The sequence below is a fragment of the Gymnoscopelus braueri genome (assembly GCF_963280865.1).
Source record: "Gymnoscopelus braueri genome assembly, chromosome: 8".
Taxonomy (NCBI): domain Eukaryota; kingdom Metazoa; phylum Chordata; class Actinopteri; order Myctophiformes; family Myctophidae; genus Gymnoscopelus; species Gymnoscopelus braueri.
In genome coordinates, this window is record NC_137609.1 from 1,484,862 (window position 1) to 1,504,881 (window position 20,020).

A 20,020-nucleotide genomic window follows, 5' to 3' on the forward strand; every position below is an offset into this window, starting at 1 on the left:
AGGGAGCCCCAACAACAAAGATTTGAGTTACAAATGTGCGCTTTAAAAATATATATATTTTCAAAGATTTGCACAAATGTTCACACAAAAATAGCAGATCTACAAGCTCATAGGAGCTTGTAGATCTGCTATTTTTTCACCCTGTCTTAATGGGTTGAATGTGGCCATAGGGATTGTGGAAGGAACAATGATAATGATAATAATAATAATAAACATGTCTGTGACCATGCAGCAAAAAAAAAAATAGTACATGTGCATCAAGCCTGTACTGCATGGCTTGTTTGCAGTGTTTCAGGGATTCAATCAGTTAAACCAGACATGCCAACATGTTGATAAGCCTGCTTATTGATTCTGATACTGATTCTAATAAGAGCCTGATTCCATTGCCTATTGATTCCGATTCTAATAAGAGCCTTATTCCATTATATTTGACTCTTAATCCATCTATCCTTCACCTGACAAATACAAACTAATTGTTTAGCAACTCATTTTACAAACCACACTGGCCAGCAAAGAAAAGTAATACTTTAGACAACGCACAGCTAACAACAAGCCTAGACTGGGATTCAAGTTGCTTGCAAGTTGCTGATCCGGTCTGGGTCTAAACCGGATACGGAAACGTTTCTTACATCTGTGTGTGTGCGCGCAAATGATCGGATAGTAGGCGGGCTTTAGACCGGATCACTATAGAAATTCACAACAGGAAAACAAGCTTAAAGCAGGGTTAAGCGAAGTTAATAACACTACTTTTAATCCAAATGTAACCACAACATAACACACACACCTTCAAATGTCAACGAAGCCTGTCGTATATATATTAGTCGATATGATAGTATTATAGCTGAATTTACCGCAGTGTTTGAGGAGGAAAACACCGCGGTAATGGAAGCTAACGGGAAGCTAACGTTAGCCCGCGCCCTTTTACAATACTTCTTTTAATCCAAATATAACCACAACATAACATACACACCTTCAAATGTCAACGAAGCCTGTCGAATATATATTAGTCGATATGATACTTTTATAGCTGAATTGAGCGCAGTGTTTGAGGGGGGAAAACACTGAGCGCACGGGCCGGTCGCATTCAGTAATGGCGGCCACAGAGATTTTTTCACCGGGCTAAAGCACCCACAATGCAATGCGCAACCAGTGTTGCCAGATTCTGTGAGGGACACAAACAAGCCACAAGGTCTAGGAAAAAAAGCCCAAAAGACGTGAAGTGGGCCACATAAGCACTTTATTCCTATACATCAACTATTAGAAAATAGTAGATCTACAAGCTCACAACGTGCCACGACACGACGCGTTGTGAGCTTGTAGATCTGCTATTTTCAAATAAAATCTTGGGGGAAACTTATAATAAGCATACCTGGCAACGCAATTTTCTACGGCAAAAGTAACGTAAAGGTCGATTACAGTACTTAAACAGTAAAAATGTACACCACATTGCCCATCAGTTTACAGATTTTTCTTAGAGTGTATAGCGTAGGACAGCACTACGTAGTTTACGTAGGCTTTACGTAGACTTCGTCCAGGAGGTCTTCACGTGCATGCTGTCTCGCGAATGTAGTTTTAGCACACACGTAATGCCGTGCGCTTTAGAACCTACGACGATGGTGCCTCCTGAAGCCAGTTTAGATGGCACGTAGGACACACACAGCTGCTACTAACGAAGATAGTGCGTGGCGGGGTTGCTACTGCGCAGGTGCGTGGAGGCTCTTACGCAGCTTCTAGGCTGCGCACGAGCTCAAATTCGTTTGGGAAACCCGGCCAATGTCTTTAATTCCTCTGTCCTCAAATACAAAGTTACTAAGTTAAAAAATAAATTAAATTAAATTAAATTAAATAAATAATAATAATGAAAATAATGAATATACATTTTAAATAAAATCTTCACTTTCCTACATTACTGAATGCATGATTAGGGCCCACATGCAATACCTCCACGGACCACCAGTGGTCCACAGACCACCAGTTGAAAACCCCTGAGCTAGAGCCATGAGCTGCAGTATGTGATGGTGATCACGTTACCTCCAGTGTCTCAAACTAAAGATGTTAAAGGGGTAGTTCACCCCCAAAATAACTTTTTTTCTATTGATTACTGACCATCTGGAGCCTTTAATTCATAGATATTTTTTTGTTTTTGTCACATTCCTAAGCCAATAATTTGATTATAATAAATGTGTCCCCATTGATTCCGGTAGGAGACACAAATGCATTTGTGTCTCCTACCGGAATCAATGGGGCTAAATTTATTATAATCAAATAATAAAGGAAGGAATGCGACAAAAACAAAAAAATATCCATGAATGCAAGGCTCCATGGGGTGAGTAATCAATAGAAAAAAAGTTATTTGGGGGGTGAACTACCCCTTTAAGACCTTTATTGCTAGAAGGATGCATTCCAGATAATGTAAAGAGTGCTATATTCATCCCAAACAGAAACCTGTTCATTAATTGCAATGGTACGGGGGCTCCCGGGGCGGGTAGAGATGGCCCACGGGCCTAGCCTGGTATACAGCCTGCTTCGCTACGTTCGGCGGACTTTTTTTTCTCTCTTCGCTTCTCAGTCTGGAGAGCACCCTATTGACTCGTTTTGCAGAACTACAATGGAACTACATATGTTACGTTGGGCAACGTCGTTGCTGATTGGATGTTGTTCAAACGAATGACGAATCACAACGATCACACTGTTTTTTTTTGTCCCGCCCCGCACCACAGACCAATCAGAAGCCACGGTAGGTTTCGAAGCTTTTGGCATGTCCCGCCTCCCTTGGAGATAGGAGGCTTTCCAGACTGAGAAGCGAAGAGAGAAAAAAAAGTCCGCGGAACGTAGCGAAGCAGGCTGGATACCAGGCTACCACGGGCCACCCATAGCTCCGAGGCGCACCTCCAGGGCTGGGAGGGGGCCACTATCCCATCTGGTACCCTGTAAGGGTGGCCCTTCGGACGGGTCGGGCAGCTGAGCGCCATCCCTGGATGTTCTGTCAGAAAAGTCGAAAATCCTTCAAAGTGTCGGGACCCCCGCGTGGACCCCCGGCCACCACGGGACCCCCTTGGACCCCCAGCCATCAAAAGGCAATTTTTTTTCGGGCTTGTAGATCTTCGATTTGCGGCAGAAAACGGGCGATACCTCCGGAACGGTCGGTCGCCCAGGAACGGTGGAGGTTGTGTTGGATCCGGGTCGGCGAAGTCTGTGGGTTGCTACCCGGCACAACTGCGGCCGAAACACAGAGGTATAAGAGAAAATAATATAAAATATAAAATATAATATAATTTAAAATAAAAGCGTCTGCTAAATGACTGTAATGTAATGTAATTGTTACGACCCTTGAGGTCTAGGGTAGAGATTGCAACATAATTATGGAAACAACAGCTTTTGATGAATAAAGTGTATTTATTAACCCAAAAATTACTAATTATACTAATGTTATAATACAATCTGGTGAATGTCTTAGAAACAATAATGATAATATAACAATAAGCAAATAAGCAACAGAAGATACAAAAGACTAAGCAGGCTAACCAATAACAAAACAAACTATAACTAAACAAAAGGAAAGACTCCTCGAGAGGAGCTTTAAGGCACCATAGTCATTTGGTAGTTGGTGGGGGAATGGAGGGACAGAACTCTGCTAGCGCGTAGTGTAGTGCTGTTGCTTCCCCCCACGGCTGTCAGAGACAGACTGAGCTTTTATGGCCGATCACCGGCCTCTCAGCTGATCGTTGTCGGTGAGAAGACCAATCCGTGGGAGCGATCACTCCCCACGTGACGATCAGTCAACAGGCCACGCCCCCATTGACACAGGATGAATGAATGGGGCAATCAAGCCGACGCCCAGCGCTCCCATTCATGACTTTGAGACTTCCACTATATGGGATGTAGATAAACAGCAGCGACAGCGCGATACCTTAACACAAATAATAATAATAACAATACTAAATATAGCTGCAAGCAGCGATAAGCGGGGCCAGGGAATAGAGAGAGAGAGAGAGAGAAAGAGAGAGAGAGAGAGAGAGAGAGAAAGAAAGAGAGAGAGACTAATGAGGAGTGAGTGAGGGCAGGTGTGATTATGGATTGAGAGGGAATGACAGCAGGTGAGGTGGGTAGATCCAATCCATGGGAATAGGCCAGGTGGACTGTTGCTGTTGCTCACTTTCTAAAAGAACATAATTATGAGAAAGAGAGAGAGAGAGAGAGAGAGAGAGAGAGAGAGAGAGAGAGAGAGAGAGAGAGAGAGAGAGAGAGAGAGAGAGACGGAATAGATTGAAGAGAGAGAGAGAGAGACAGAATAGATTGAAGAGAGAGAGAGAGAAACGGAATAGATTGAAGAGAAAGAGAGAGAGAGAGAAACGGAATAGATTGAAGAGAAAGAGAGAGAGAGAAACGGAATAGATTGAAGAGAAAGAGAGAGAGAGAGAGAGAGAAACGGAATAGATTGAAGAGAGAGAGAGAGAGAGAGAGAGAGAATCGGAATAGATTGAAGAGAGAGAGAGAGAGAGAGAGAGAGAAACAGAATAGATTGAAGAGAAACAGAGAGAGAGATAAACTGAATAGATTGAAGAGAAAGAGAGAGAGAGACTTGGAAACGAAATAGATTGAAGAGAGAGAGAGACATGGAAACGGAATAGATTGAAGAGAGAGAGAGCGAGAGAGACATGGAAACGGAATAGATTGAAGAGAGAGAGAGAGACATGGAAACATAATAGACTGAAGAGAGAGAGAGATGGAAGCAGAACGGATATCTCAACCTATTGCCATTAACAGGAATCGAACCCTCAACCTTCAGATTGACAGGCTGCAACACTACCTATAGTGCTATAGCTTTGTACAGATTGAGGTTGTCTGTTGAAGATAAAAGTGAACCAGTGAAAGCAGCCGACCTACAAGCTCAGAAACACGTTGCTATCTGAAAAGTTGTGAGATTGTAGATCGGAGAGAGAGAGAGAGAGACATGGAAACGGAATAGATTGAAGAGATAAGGATAATTCCTTTAACAGGTCCGTTCATGAAAGTCCTTGCGGTCTTGTTTCCAATGAGGGCCTGTGAGCAATTAGGGGTTAAGAGTCTTGCTCAGGGACAAATTCCATTTGCTGGCAAAATTTCCTGGAATCGTACCTGGGGCAAATAGGGCCTCTGGCTCCCTATGCTGGCTCACTAACCACTCAGCTATGGCCGCCCCTCAAGAGAGAGAGAGAGAGAGAGAGACATGGAAACGGAATAGATTGAAGAGGGAGACATGGAAACGGAATAGATTGAAGAGAGAGAGAGAGACATGGAAACAGAATAGATTGAAGAGAGAGAGAGAGATGGAAGCAGAATGGATTGATTGGACATCTCAACCTATTGCCATTAACAGGAATCGAACCCTCAACCTTCGGATTGACAGGCTGCAACACTACCTATAGTGCTATAGCTTTGTCCAGGCTAAGGTTGTCTGTTGAAGATAAAAGTGAACCAGTGAAAGCAGCCGATCTACAAGCTCAGAAACATGTTGCTATCTGAAAGGTTTTGAGATTGTAGATCGGCTATTTTCAGAATTAAGTATGTCATACATTGCAAAAACAGACCTTCTCAGATAAGACATGGAAAAGGAATAGATTGAAGAGAGAGAGACATGTAAACATAATAGATTGAAGAGAGAGAAAGATGGAAGCAGAATGGATTGATTGGACGTCTCAACCTATTGCCATTAACAGGAATCGATCCCTCAACCTTCGGATTGACAGGCTGCAACACTACCTATAGTGTTATAGCTTTGTCTAGGCTGAGGTTGTCTGTTGAAGATAAAATTGAACCAGTGAAAGCAGCCGATCTACAAGCTCAGAAACACGTTGCTATCTGAAAAGTTTTGAGATTGTAGATCGGCTATTTTCAGAATGAAGTAGTCATACATTGAAAAGACATACTCTCAAATAAGCATTTCAGGTTATCTTTAACAATTGCACTTGCATTAATTGACACAAGTAAGACGCGCGAACGCTGGAAGCGAACGCAGATTGACTGAGGCTGCTATATTTCAACCACACTGTAGTAGTGCACTCTGCCGGCTGTATACAGGCAGTGCAGCTGCTGGCATTTCAGCACGGAGTTTCGAGTCACATGGGGGCGCGAGCCAATGAGAGCGTGAACACACACGGAAAGACCATAAATAAGGGACAGACACACACACAACGCAAGCACGGTGATATAGTAAGCTCCACTTGGTCGGAGGCCTCCTTCCGCTAGAATCATGTTGTGTGCAGTGCAACTTAAATGAAGTCTGCATCAAGTGAGGCTTGAACTGGCAACCTTGAGGTTTTAAGGCACACACTTAAGCGAGAAGCCATTGGAACAACAGACCTAACCTGGTGAATGAGAGAGAGAGAGAGAGAGAGAGAGAGAGAGAGAGAGAGAGAGAGAGAGAGAGAGAGAGAGAGAGAGAGAGAGAGAGAGAGAGAGAGAGAGAGAGAGAGAGAGAGAGAGAGAGAGAGAGAGAGATGGAAACGGAATAGATTGAAGAGAGACACAGAAACATAATAGATTGAAGAGAGAGAGATGGAAGCAGAATGGACATCTCAACCTATTGCCATTAACAGGAATCGAACCATCAACCTTCAAATTGACAGGCTGCAACACTACCTATAGTGCTATAGCTTTGTCCAGGCTGAGGTTGTCTGTTGAAGATAAAAGTGAACCAGTGAAAGCAGCCGATCTATAAGCTCAAAAAGAACGTTGCTATCTGAAAGGTTTTGAGATTGTAGATCGGCTATTTTCAGAATGAAGTATGTCATACATACTTCATACCCTCTCAAATAAGCATTTCAGGTTATCTTTATCAATTGTATATGTATTAATTGACACAATTACTGGTAGTGTCTGTTGATATTTATAAGTATTTCCGTCCATTATGAACTAAGCCTCTGTGTCCCGAACTACTCTAGATCACTGGTTCACAAACCATTTACCAATAAAGGCATTTTTGTGTCTCCTCGGAACGAAAACTAGTGAAAGTAGCCGATCTACAAGCTCACAAAACGTTGCTATCTGAAAAGTTGTGAGATTGTAGATCTGCTATTTTCACAATGAAGTTTGTCATACATTGCAAAAACATACTCTCTCCAAGAAGCATTTCATGTTACCTTTAACAGTTGCACATGCATTAATTGAGAGAGAGAGACACGGAAACATAATAGATTGAAGAGAGAGAGAGATGGAAGCAGAATGGATTGATTGGACATCTCAACCTATTGCCATTAACAGGAATCGAACCATCAACCTTCGAATTGACAGGCTGCAACACTACCTATAGTGCTATAGCTTTGTCCAGGCTGAGGTTGTCTGATGAATATAAAATTGAACCAGTGAAAGCAGCCGATCTACAAGCTCAGAAACACGTTATCTGAAAAGTTTTGAGATTGTAGATCAGCTATTTTCAGAATGAAGTATGTCATACATTGCAAAAACATACCCTCTCAAATAAGCATTTCATGTTATCTTTACCGTTTGCACATGTATTCATTGATACAGTCATGTTTTTTGCAATTCAATTTAAATGAGTCTGCATCAAGTGAGGCTTGAGCCTATCCTCAAGAAACACTATGTGTTACCCGAATAGTGCCAAATCATGATCACCTCAATACATTGTCGTGGACAGGGATCGAACCAGCGACCTACGGACTCCAAGACTGCCTTTCTTCTCATTGAGCTAGATATATGGCCTCCCTGATAGTGTCTGATGATATTTATAAGTATTTCCGTCCATTTTGAACCAGGCCTCTGTGTCTCGAACTACTCTAGATCACTGGTTCACAAACCATTTACCAATAAAGGCATTTTTGTGTCTCCTCGGAACGAAAACTAGTGAAAGTAGCCGATCTACAAGCTCACAAAACGTTGCTATCTGAAAAGTTGTGAGATTGTAGATCGGCTATTTTCACAATGAAGTTTGTCTACATTGCAAAAACATACTCTCTCCAAGAAGCATTTCATGTTACCTTTAACAGTTGCACATGCATTAATTGAGAGAGAGAGACATGGAAACATAATAGATTGAAGAGAGAGAGATGGAAGCAGAATGGATTGATTGGACATCTCAACCTATTGTCATTAACAGGAATCGATCCAGTGATCCTGATCCAGTGAAAACGGAGGTCAAACAGATGATACCATTTCATGCAAATAACTGAAAAATCCTGGGTTTAAGTGTTTTTCAAACTGCTCAAAATTGCGGACAATCTAAGGGCGGAGAGAGAGACATGGAAACGGAATAGATTGAAGAGAGAGAGACATGGAAACATAATAGATTGAAGAGAGAGAAAGATGGAAGCAGAATGAATTGATTGGACGTCTCAACCTATTGCCATTAACAGGAATCGATCCCTCAACCTTTGGATTGACAGGCTGCAACACTACCTATAGTGCTATAGCTTTGTCTAGGCTGAGGTTGTCTGTTGAAGATAAAAGTGAACCAGTGAAAGCAGCCGATCTACAAGCTCAGAAAGAACATTGCTTTCTGAAAGGTTTTGAGATTGTACATCAGCTATTTTCAGAATGAAGTATGTCATACATACTTCATACCCTCTCAAATAAGCATTTCAGGTTATCTTTATCAATTGCATATGTATTAATTGACACAATTACTGGTAGTGTCTGTTGATATTTATAAGTATTTCCGTCCATTATGAACCAAGCCTCTGTGTCCCGAACTACTCTAGATCACTGGTTCACAAACCATTTACCAATAAAGGCATATTTGTGTGTGCTCGGAACTAAAACTAGTGAAAGTAGCCGATCTACAAGCTCACAAAACGTTGCTATCTGAAAAGTTGTGAGATTGTAGATCGGCTATTTTCACAATGAAGTTTGTCATACATTGCAAAAACATACTCTCTCCAAGAAGCATTTCATGTTACCTTTAACAGTTGCACATGCATTAATTGAGAGAGAGAGACATGGAAACATAATAGATTGAAGAGAGAGAGAGAGATGGAAGCAGAATGGATTGATTGGACATCTCAACCTATTGCCATTAACAGGAATCGAACTCCCAACCTTCGGATTGACAGGCTGCAACACTACCTATAGTGCTATAGCTTTGACCAGGCTGAGGTTGTCTGTTGAAGATGAAACTGAACCAGTGAAAGCAGCCGATCTACAAGCTCAGAAACACGTTGCTATCTGAAAAGTTTTGAGATTGTAGATCGGCTATTTTCAGAATGAAGTATGTCATACATTGCAAAAACATACCTTCTCAGATAAGCATTTCATGTTATCTTTTTCAATTGCATATGTATTCATTAATACAGTCTTGTTGTTTGCAATGCACTTTAAATGAAGTCTCCACCAAGTGAGGCTTCAACCGGCAACCTTGATGTTATGAAACATTCACTTAAGCGGGAAGCCATTGGACCAACAGACCTGATCCAGTGAAAACGGAGGTCAGACAGATGATACCATTTCACGCAAATAACCGAAAAATCCTGGGTTTAAGTGTTTTTCAAACTGCTCAAAATTGCGGACAATCTAAGGGCGGAGAAGGAGACATGGAAACGGAATAGATTGAAGAGAGAGAGACATGGAAACAATAGATTGAAGAGAGAGAAAGATGGAAGCAGAATGGATTGATTGGACGTGTCAACCTATTGCCATTAACAGGAATCGAACCCTCAACCTTTGGATTGACAGGCTGCAACACTACCTATAGTGCTATAGCTTTGACCAGGCTGGGGTTGTCTGTTGAAGATAAAACTGAACCAGTGAAAGCAGCCGATCTACAAGCTCAGAAACACGTTGCTTCAGTATGTCATACATTGCAAAAACGTACCCTCTCAAATAAGTATTTCAGGTTATGTTTAACAATTGCACATGTATTAATTGACACAATCATGTTGTGTGCAATGCAACTTTAATGAAGTCCGCATCAAGTGAGGCTTGAACTGGCAACCTTCAGGTTGTGAAGCACACGTTTAAGGGAGAAGCCATTGGACCAACAGACAAGAACCTGTGAAAAAGGAGATCACACAGATGATACAGTTTCACGCAAATAGCTGAAAAATCCTGGGTTTAAGTGTAAACCCAGGATTGTATAGCGCCCCCCTTTGACCAATTGGAGTAAGATTGGTTTCAGTAATATTTGGAATGACCCTCAACATTAACGCAAAGTTTCAAAGAAATGTGAGTCTGCATGTATGTGTTAGGGGCAGATGAATAATTGTCATAAAACTGCAATATTCATTGGCTCATTAAAGCTTCATTTTTTCACTTATGGAAAATCTTTTGCACAGGTTTGCCGGCATAGGTCCAAAGTTCATGTGTAATGTGTTTCATGTGTTCATGTGTTTCGTGCAGATTACTCAAAAATCCCAGGAGGAGATAGGTTTTAACTGTTTTTCATATAATTCAAAATGGTGGGAGATCTAAAGGTCAGAGGTCAAAAGTCAGAGGGTGAAAGTTGTTCAGCATGAAGAGACGCATATGTGTATCCAAGTTTTATTGCTGTAGGTCAAACAGGGCATGAGTTATACCTGTTCAAAGTTGCCATTTTCAATTGAGTGCTATAGCGCCACCTTTTGACGAAAGATTGTGAGATTTATTTCTTGATAGTTTTTCATGACCATCTACCATATGGCCGAGTTTCGTAAAAAGCGACAGCACGGTTCAGCCAGAACTGCGAAAAGTGGCAGAAACAGAAGAATACCTACAATATTAAAACAGGTCCAGAGCTGAGCTCTGGCCCCGTAATTATAATAATACCAACGGCCAGCGGCCGTAACACCCCCCATCTTAAAGAGAACTTCCACCCCCCAGAAGTCCTCTCCAACATGGGCTTTTAACACCAAATATAGACACAAGCTCAGCCAATCACTTAGTTGGTAAGGTTGGCCTCTTTTAACCTCCGAAGGTGTGAATAAGGTCAGGTTCATATAGGAAAACGGCAACCACATTAAAAAAAACACCTCGCCATGTTCCACCCTATAGAGGTGGACTGTGGCAAATGTGTCACAAAAAAAAACCCGAGTGGCAAAGATAAAACCCATCAGAATCCAGCTTTAGTGGGAATATAATATAAGGACTGGCCCAATACCCTTTCACAAGTACAAATTCATGACAAATTTACAATAACCATCGGAGAAAGAGTACTATTTCAGGATGTTGAGTAAGAGAGAAAAATCTGTCTGCTGATAACTGTGCATGGGCGCATCCGACAACTACAAATAAAAACTTGCAGTATTAAAACAAACGTGCACCAAACAATAATACAGTGCACAGTCCAATTATAAAATTCATAACCTTATACACCTGAACCCATTCACACCAAATAATCTACTTAATCATAAGCATTAAGAAACAAAGGAACACAAGATTTCAAAGCGTACGTTTTTTTTTCAAGGGGAACTAAAGGGACTTAAAAAAAAAAAAAAGATTGAATACACAATCACTAAGTGGAGCAAAACGAAAAAACAAACAAACGCTACGGTTCTCCAGTCATGCGTGCACTCATGACAGGATCTAAGCACACAAAATACAGAACAAAGGCCGTGATGCATCACACATTTACTAACATATTACACTAAAATCACCGACACAAGCAAACCATCCAATGCGCATCAGAGGAACACCCCACCACCAACCTCATCTGCGCAAGTACCAGCCCTTTACACCGAATCTATTTTTTACTCATTTTAACTCTCCAAATTGGAGCTCTGATTAGCTTTGCGCTCGAGCGCGGGGCAACGGGAAATGAGATACCCTTTCTCATGGCAATAGTAACATTACCTAACCTCTGGAGATGCACTATTACTATTACCAGAGGGCGGAGGGCTCTTTGAGGACCTTCGCTTATGGGATGGTTTACCCGATTTTCTATCTGAGCCACTTTCGCGACGCCCAGATGGAAAAATGGGACGTGTGCTTATACAAATTCATCTGCGCAGATGGCAGCCTTAGCAATAGATTCCACCTTTCGCTCATTCAGGTAGACCACCATGCGCTCTGGAAGACAAGACTTGAACTCTTCCAACAAGATGAGCTCGCGGAGCTGTTCAAAAGTCTGTACTTTGCTCGATTTACACCATTTCTGAAACTGCACACTCTTCTTCTGTGCAAATTCTACATGTGACTGATTGGCAGATTTGTCAGCTGTTCTACATTTTTGGCGATACGCCTCAGGGACCAATTCATACGCCCACAAAATCGTCCCTTTAACAATATCGTAGTCCAAACTCTGGTCCACGGTTAGACTGGTACAAACCTCTTGGGCTTTGCCCACTAATTTACACTGTAAACAAGCTCCACATATTTCTGGGCCATTTAACAGTTGCAGCAATACGTTCAAATGCATGAAAATATGAATCAATTTCCTTTTCATTAAAGTACGGCACTAAGGCAATATGCCTGCTGATGTCGAAAGGTGGCTCAGTGCGCTCAGGGAGGGGGCTGGATCCCGCAGCAGCTCCAGGCTGAGGGGCAGGCGACCTGTCGGAGTCTAATCTCACTCGCAGATGAAACAACTCGACCTCCTTGCTTTGCCGCATGAGGTTAACCTCCACGGTTTGTAGCTCGAGCCGCTACATCTGGAGCTCCACCTCTCGGAGGCGGAGGGCCACTCCTAGACCACCTAGGTCCCCCTCAGCTACATGTTTAATCTGTACTTAAACCATGGAGATCGGCATCCCCATGGCCTCCAGGGGCCGCCAAGGAGGTGTCTGGCCCCCCTTCAGCTGCACCCCCAGATGTACTCACCGCTGCTGGTTCTTCGGACGGTTCCAGGATACCCCTCTCCATAAGTCGCTGTGTCACACTGGCCTGTATCTCCGCCTTTCGGGCCCCAGCCGAAACAGAGATTTTGTCATCTTTTGCAATTGCCAACAGTTCCACTTTTGTGCACTGGTTTAAGCGTTCATTAGTAAGGACTTGTACCACTTCAGCCGGACCAGAGGACATTTTTACACCCCGTTAATACTGATACTACCTGCCAATCGTTCGAGCAAAATACACCCCTTTTTACCCGCAACCAACCTACTATGACTACTCAAATCAACCAATTATGACTGCTTAACACTCCCGTGACTAACCGGTCAATCTGGACGATTTTGAGAATTTAAAGTGGATTATCTTCTCTCATCTCTTTTTTTTTTTTTTCTGAAACGTATTATAAATATGAGATTAGCCCCATATATACCATCTCAGTCGTTATATTTCGGCTAATTTGACCGCTCTCACCCTCTCTCCCCAGGGAAGAGCAGTTGACACCTCGAGACCCCCCGCAGAGCGGCCCGTAGACCAGCAGAGAACTGCTGCGCAGCGAGTCTATGTTGCCATGTCTGATTATTATAAGCGACTTTGGGCTTGTTTTTTACGTCTTTCTATTATTATTATTATTATTATTATTATTATAATATATATATTTACATTATAATGGTAATAATTTTCTACTCCACTACAGCTCAGAGGCAAATCTTGTACTTTTACTCCACTACAATTATTTGAAAACTTTAGTTACTAGTTACTTTGCAGATAATAATATATTTTCATACTTAGATTAGAGCTTCATGCATGTCCTTTTGTAAATGATTTTTTATTAGGTAAATATTTATATAGAAAGGTCTAACCAGGGACTGGGGTTGCAAATTAGCCTCGGCTATAAACCCCATTCATGCCTCACTGTTTTCTCAGGGCACAACGCATGCAGTAACATTTTCATAGACCTGACTGCTTATTTCTCTCGCAAAATTTGGCAACCCACTTCACTGCAAAGCGGCGGAAACAGATCAGATTGAGCGGATTGAGCACATGTGTGAAGCATACCGATGTGTTCGCTACAGATCGCGCTGTTTTCTAATGCTGTGCCAACAGATCTGATCTACAAACATAGGGCTCGTCAGGCAGCGACTGTTTTATGTTTGTAGATCAGATATTTAGAGCAGGAGTAGAGCAGGAATGAGCACATTTGTGGAACATAGCGATGTGTTCACTTGTTGCGCTGACAGGGAGGAGGAGAGGAGACGCTTTTGTCAGCAACGTGGACAGCTGATAGAATGAGACGCTTTACGCTCAGACAATAATGTGAATATTATTATTATGAATAATAATAATATTGGTTTGTCAAGAGATATCCATGTGTTTTGGACAATGGAGATAGTCACGTAATTAGACAGTGGCTTCAGCGTTCATATAGGCTCCATGTGTCCCTCAAGAGTTTAATGTAATGCTACAGATCGCACTGTTTTATACGCTTTTTTTATAAAGATTTTACATACAGAATCTGCAGTTACCATTACAAGTTAGCCTATTTTATAATGTTTCTGCTTGCCTACAACAACATATGTGAGTGAGCTCACTGACTGAGCAGAGTGCATTTGAAATGTTAATAGCTATTTAAAAGACAATGGAACCCCCACTGTGTGGGGGAGAAGGTGTCAGCTCGTCTGGAGCACTGAGGGGAGACAGTGACCAATAGAATAGCAGGAAAAACAGTCTTTTTGACCCCAAATCAGGCAGTGTATGGGATAATCCAACCCCAGTCATGGAAGTGTTAAATTAACCAACAAATTTAATCAATTAGACTAAATAAAAAACTTTTTTTTTCAAAGCGAAACCGAGCACCCAGTTTATGTCATGGTCTGGATCCGACCCAAACCACCACATACACTGGACCGGACGAGCCCCCAAATTATGTTACGACGCTTGAGGTCTAGGGTAGAGATAATTATGGAAACAACAGCTTTTGATGAATAAAGTGATTTATTAACCCAAAAATGATAGTAATAATGAGATGATACAACCTTGTGAATGAATAATAATAAGAAATATAGCTGCAAGCAGCGATAAGCGGGGCCAGGGAATAGAGAGAGAGAGAGAGAGAGAGAGAGAGAGAGAGAGAGAGAGAGAGAGAGAGAGAGAGAGAGAGAGAGAGAGAAAGAGAGAGAGAGAGACTAATGAGGAGTGAGTGAGGGCAGGTGTGATTATGGATTGAGAGGGAATGACAGCAGGTGAGGTGGGTAGATCCAATCCATGGGAATAGGCCAGGTGGACTGTTGCTGTTGCTCACTTTCTAAAAGAACATAATTATGAGAAAGAGAGAGAGAGAGAGAGAGAGAGAGAGAGAGAGAGACGGAATAGATTGAAGAGAGAGAGAGAGAGAGAGAGAGAGAGACGGAATAGATTGAAGAGAGAGAGAGATAAACGCAATAGATTGAAGAGAAAGAGAGAGAGAGAGAAACGGAATAGATTGAAGAGAAAGAGAGAGAGAGAGAAACGGAATAGATTGAAGAGAAAGAGAGAGAGAGAGAGAAACGGAATAGATTGAAGAGAAAGAGAGAGAGAGAGAGAATCGGAATAGATTGAAGAGAGAGAGAGAGAGAGAGAGAGAGAAACGGAATAGATTGAAGAGAAAGAGAGAGAGAGAGAAACTGAATAGATTGAAGAGAAAGAGAGAGAGAGACTTGGAAACGGAATAGATTGAAGAGAGAAAGAGACATGGAAACGGAATAGATTGAAGAGAGAGAGAGCGAGAGAGACATGGAAACGGAATAGATTGAAGAGAGAGAGAGAGACATGGAAACATAATAGACTGAAGAGAGAGAGAGATGGAAGCAGAACGGATTGAATGGACATCTCAACCTATTGCCATTAACAGGAATCGAATCCTCAACCTTCGGATTGACAGGCTGCAACACTACCTATAGTGCTATAGCTTTGTACAGATTGAGGTTGTCTGTTGAAGATAAAAGTGAACCAGTGAAATCAGCCGACCTACAAGCTCAGAAACACGTTTCTATCTGAAAAGTTGTGAGATTGTAGATCGGAGAGAGAGACATGGAAACGGAATAGATTGAAGAGATAAGGATAATTCCTTTAACAGGTCCGTTCATGAAAGTCCTTGCGGTCTTGTTTCCAATGAGGGCCTGTGAGCATTTAGGGGTTAAGAGTCTTGCTCAGGGACAAATTCCATTTGCTGGCCTGGCCTGGAATCGTACCTGGGGCAACTAGGGCCTCTGGCTCCCTAGGCTGGCTCACTAACCACTCAGCTATGGCCGCCCCTCAAGAGAGAGAGAGAGAGAGACATGGAAACGGAATAGATTGAAGAGGGAGACATGGAAACGGAATAGATTGAAGAGAGAGAGAGAGAGAGAGAGACATGGAAACGGAATAGATTGAAGAGAGAGAGACATGGAAACAATAGATTGAAGAGAGAGAAGGATGGAAGCAGAATGGATTGATTGGACGTGTCAACCTATTGCCATTAACAGGAATCGAACCCTCAACCTTCGGATTGACGGGCTGCAACATTACCTATAGTGCTATAGCTTTGTCCAGGCTGAGGTTGTCTGTTGAAGATAAAAGTGAACCAGTGAAAGCAGCCGATCTACAAGCTCAGAAACACGTTGCTATCTGAAAAGTTTTGAGATTGTAGATCGGCTATTTTCAGAATGAAGTATGTCATACATTGCAAAAACATACCCTCTCAAATAAGTTTAACAATTGCACATGTATTAATTGACACTATCATGTTGTATGCAATGCAACTTTAATGAAGTCCGCATCAAGTGAGGCTTGAACTGGCAACCTTCAGGTTGTGAGGCACACGTTTAAGGGAGAAGCCATTGGACCAACAGACAAGAACCAGTGAAAAAGGATATTACACAGATGATACAGTTTCACGCAAATAGCTGAAAAATCCTGGGTTTAAGTGTTTTTCAAACTGCTCAAAATTGCGGACAATCTAAGGGCGGAGCTTACTGGTCAACGTGATACATGTGTTCCTCATGAGTCAAGGCACATGTGTAAGCAGGTTTAATGGCTGTCGGCCAAACGAGGCATGACTTTTGCCTGTTTAAAGTTTGCACTTTCAAAAAAATCGCTATAGCGCCCCCCTTTGACCAATTGGAGTAAGATTGGTTTCAGTAATATTTGGAATGACCCTCAACATTAACGCAAAGTTTCAAAGAAATGTGAGTCTGCATGTATGTGTTAGGGGCAGATGAATAATTGTCATAAAACTGCAATATTCATTGGCTCATTAAAGCTTAATTTTTTCACTTAAGGAAAATCTTTGCTGCTTGTTTGTCGGCATAGGTCCAAAGTTCATGTGTAAAACGTTTCGTGCAGATTACTCAAAAATCCCAGGATTAGATAGGTTTGAACTGTTTTTCATATAATTCAAAATGGTGGGAGATCTAAAGGTCAGAGGTCAAAAGTCAGAGGGTGAAAGTTGTTCAGCATGAAGAGACGCATATGTGAGCAGGCCTGGTGTTTCGGGCATCAACTCGCGAGATAAGAAACAGTAGAAACTAAGCAAAATAACTGATTTTCGTTTTTTTCCATATTAACACAGTTCGAATGTCGAGCAAGCTTTCAATCCCAACAGATATCCGTTTTAACGTCATTAAATGGTTAAATTTGTGTAGTAAAGTAGGCTCCTATTCTGCTAGTCTGTGTGCTTGTTTGTGGGTCCTGTGGGCGGAGAGTTTGGTAGAGAGTTGCTAACCCGAGAGGTTTCGATTGGTCATAGCTAGGCATTGTACTCCGGTTACAAGCCTAATCCCCGCCCATCAGTTTCGCTCCTCTCTGTGGTGGTGTAAAGTTACTAAGTACATTTACTCAAGTACTGTACTTAAGTACAATTTTGAGGTATTTTACTTTACTGGAGTAATATCCACTGGGTGAATATTCAACCTGAGGCTGAAACTAACTTCACCATGGTGGGAAGCGGCTAGCCCTGGTCCAGAGCGTTAGTGAGTTCCCTCTAACGCCCTGGAAGACTCAAGAGTAGTGAAAATAAACAAAACCATTTCGCTACTCACTGAAACAAAGGCTGTTTTGTGTTGTTGAAAGTCTATTCTCGGAGGTGGGAAGCCTCTCAGCACCCCAGCTACTCTGTAAAATACACTTTTTGGGCAGAAAATAAAATATGTCCGCGAGACGAAAATTATTTTTATTTACTCCACAGTGCCCTCTACAGATTTGGTTAATGGTAAGTTCAACTTGTCCAGATCTGTAGAGGGCGCAGTGGAGTAAATAAAAATAATCTCACTAACGCTCTGGACCAGGGCTAGGAAGCGGCCAGTATTGCGTTAGTCTTTTTCGGGACAGAATCTAGTTGTATAAACAATATAAGATTGTAGCGAACACAGCAGCTAGGTGAGGGCAGCCCCAGCTAAACAACAGGCCGCTCGACGTTCGTATGGAAGTATTTCACTGAAGATGTGGCCAAAACAACGGTGGAGTAACGAGGCTAGGAGCTTTAGCATTGTTAGCTCGCCACCAAGCGTCATGGCAGAACGTACACCTGGTGTTTGCATTTCTCCATTTACAACTCGTACATCTACATAAACGTTCAGATTTCAAATATAAAGTGCTTATCTCATGGCCACGGGTGTTATAATTATGTACGGGCCCTCATAAGTACCCGTATCTTCCGTATTGTTCAATAAAAAGCATTTTGATCCGATTGATGGCCATCTCCGTTTTTTTTTTTTCAACTACGCGGCCATATCGGTTGGGGGGGGGTATTGCACTCCTGATACGTTATAACTCTATGAGAAAATGGCCGCCGATCGGATTAAAATGCTTTTTATTGAACAATATGGAAGATACGGGTACTTAGACCCACCCGAAGTGAATGGTAACATCCGTTGTCATGAGGTAAGGACTTTATATTTGAAATCTGAACGTTTATGTAGATGTACGGTTGTAAATGGAGAGTGCAAACACCAGGTTGGAGTTAATCCAGGACCTAGCTTGTGCGTGTCTTTATCATTAGTAGGTAAACCTCGACTATAGTCGACTACCAGTGGGTCAAATTTAGTGGTGGAAGAAGCACTTGGTGGTAGCAATACCACAATATAGAAAGTAAAAGGCCTGTGCTCAAAATGTTACGTTCAAGCAAAGTAAAAGTACAAAAGTATTGGCATCAAAATATACTTAAAGTACCTAAAGTAAAAGTACTCAAATGTTTGAAAATAGCTGATCTACAAGCTCACAACACGTTGCAATGCGCATTGTGAGCTTGTAGAGCGGCTATTTTCAAATAGCCTATGTATAAAATACCTAAAAAATTTTACTTAAGTACAGTACTTGAGTAAATGTACTTAGTTACTTTCCACAGTAAAAATCCGAAAATGGGGGAGTGATTAGAGGAGTGGCTAGGTTGAATAAATTACCCATTGTTCACGCCCATTACCTGGAGCTGAGAGGTGCTAGAAAGTGGAAATTCTTTAGAAGGGATTATCTCAGTTTAGACTATTATAGATGACAATATTCAAATGATCACATCTTCTTCAAATGTGTTCCAATTTCAATGAATGATACATCATATGAAAGCTTATATTCTGTACTTCAAAAATCTGTAATAAAATGAAAAATGAAAAATGCCCCCTTGCTGCCTAAAGCACTGTACCCGCTCACATAATGTGTATCCAAGTTTCATGGCTGTAGGTCAAACAGGGCATGAGTTGTACCTGTTCAAAGTTGGCATTTTGCTATAGCGCCACCTTTTGACGAAAGATTGTGAGAATTATTTCTTGATAGTTTTTCATGACCATCTACCATATGGCCAAGTTTCGTAAAAAGCGACAGCACGGTTCAGCCAGAACTGCGAAAAGTGGCAGAAACGGAATACTGCCAATCTTAAAACAGGTCCAGAGCTGAGCTCTGGCCCCGTAAATATCAGAATTAATGAATAAGCAAACTAGAAAAAGTGCTCATCGGAGCACAGGTCTCCGCCAGGTCAGGTAGGTTATTGTGGCCGCCTGGTGGCGCTATAACAGGCCAATGTGAAAAGGGTGCCATTTGTTCAAGGGCTTTTCACTGCAATCGGACACTGTATTCATGATTTGAGGCATTTTGTTCCAAAAATGTGTTTTGCTACATTTTACCTGCTGGTGGCGCTATAACAGGCCAATGTGAAAAGGGTGGCATTTCTTCCTCGGTCTAATAAAAATGTGCGTGTGAAATTTCACGGAAATCGCAAGCTGCGTTCATGCTTTGAGGCATTTTGTTCAAAACTGACCAATCCTGCAAACTTTGGAAGCCAATC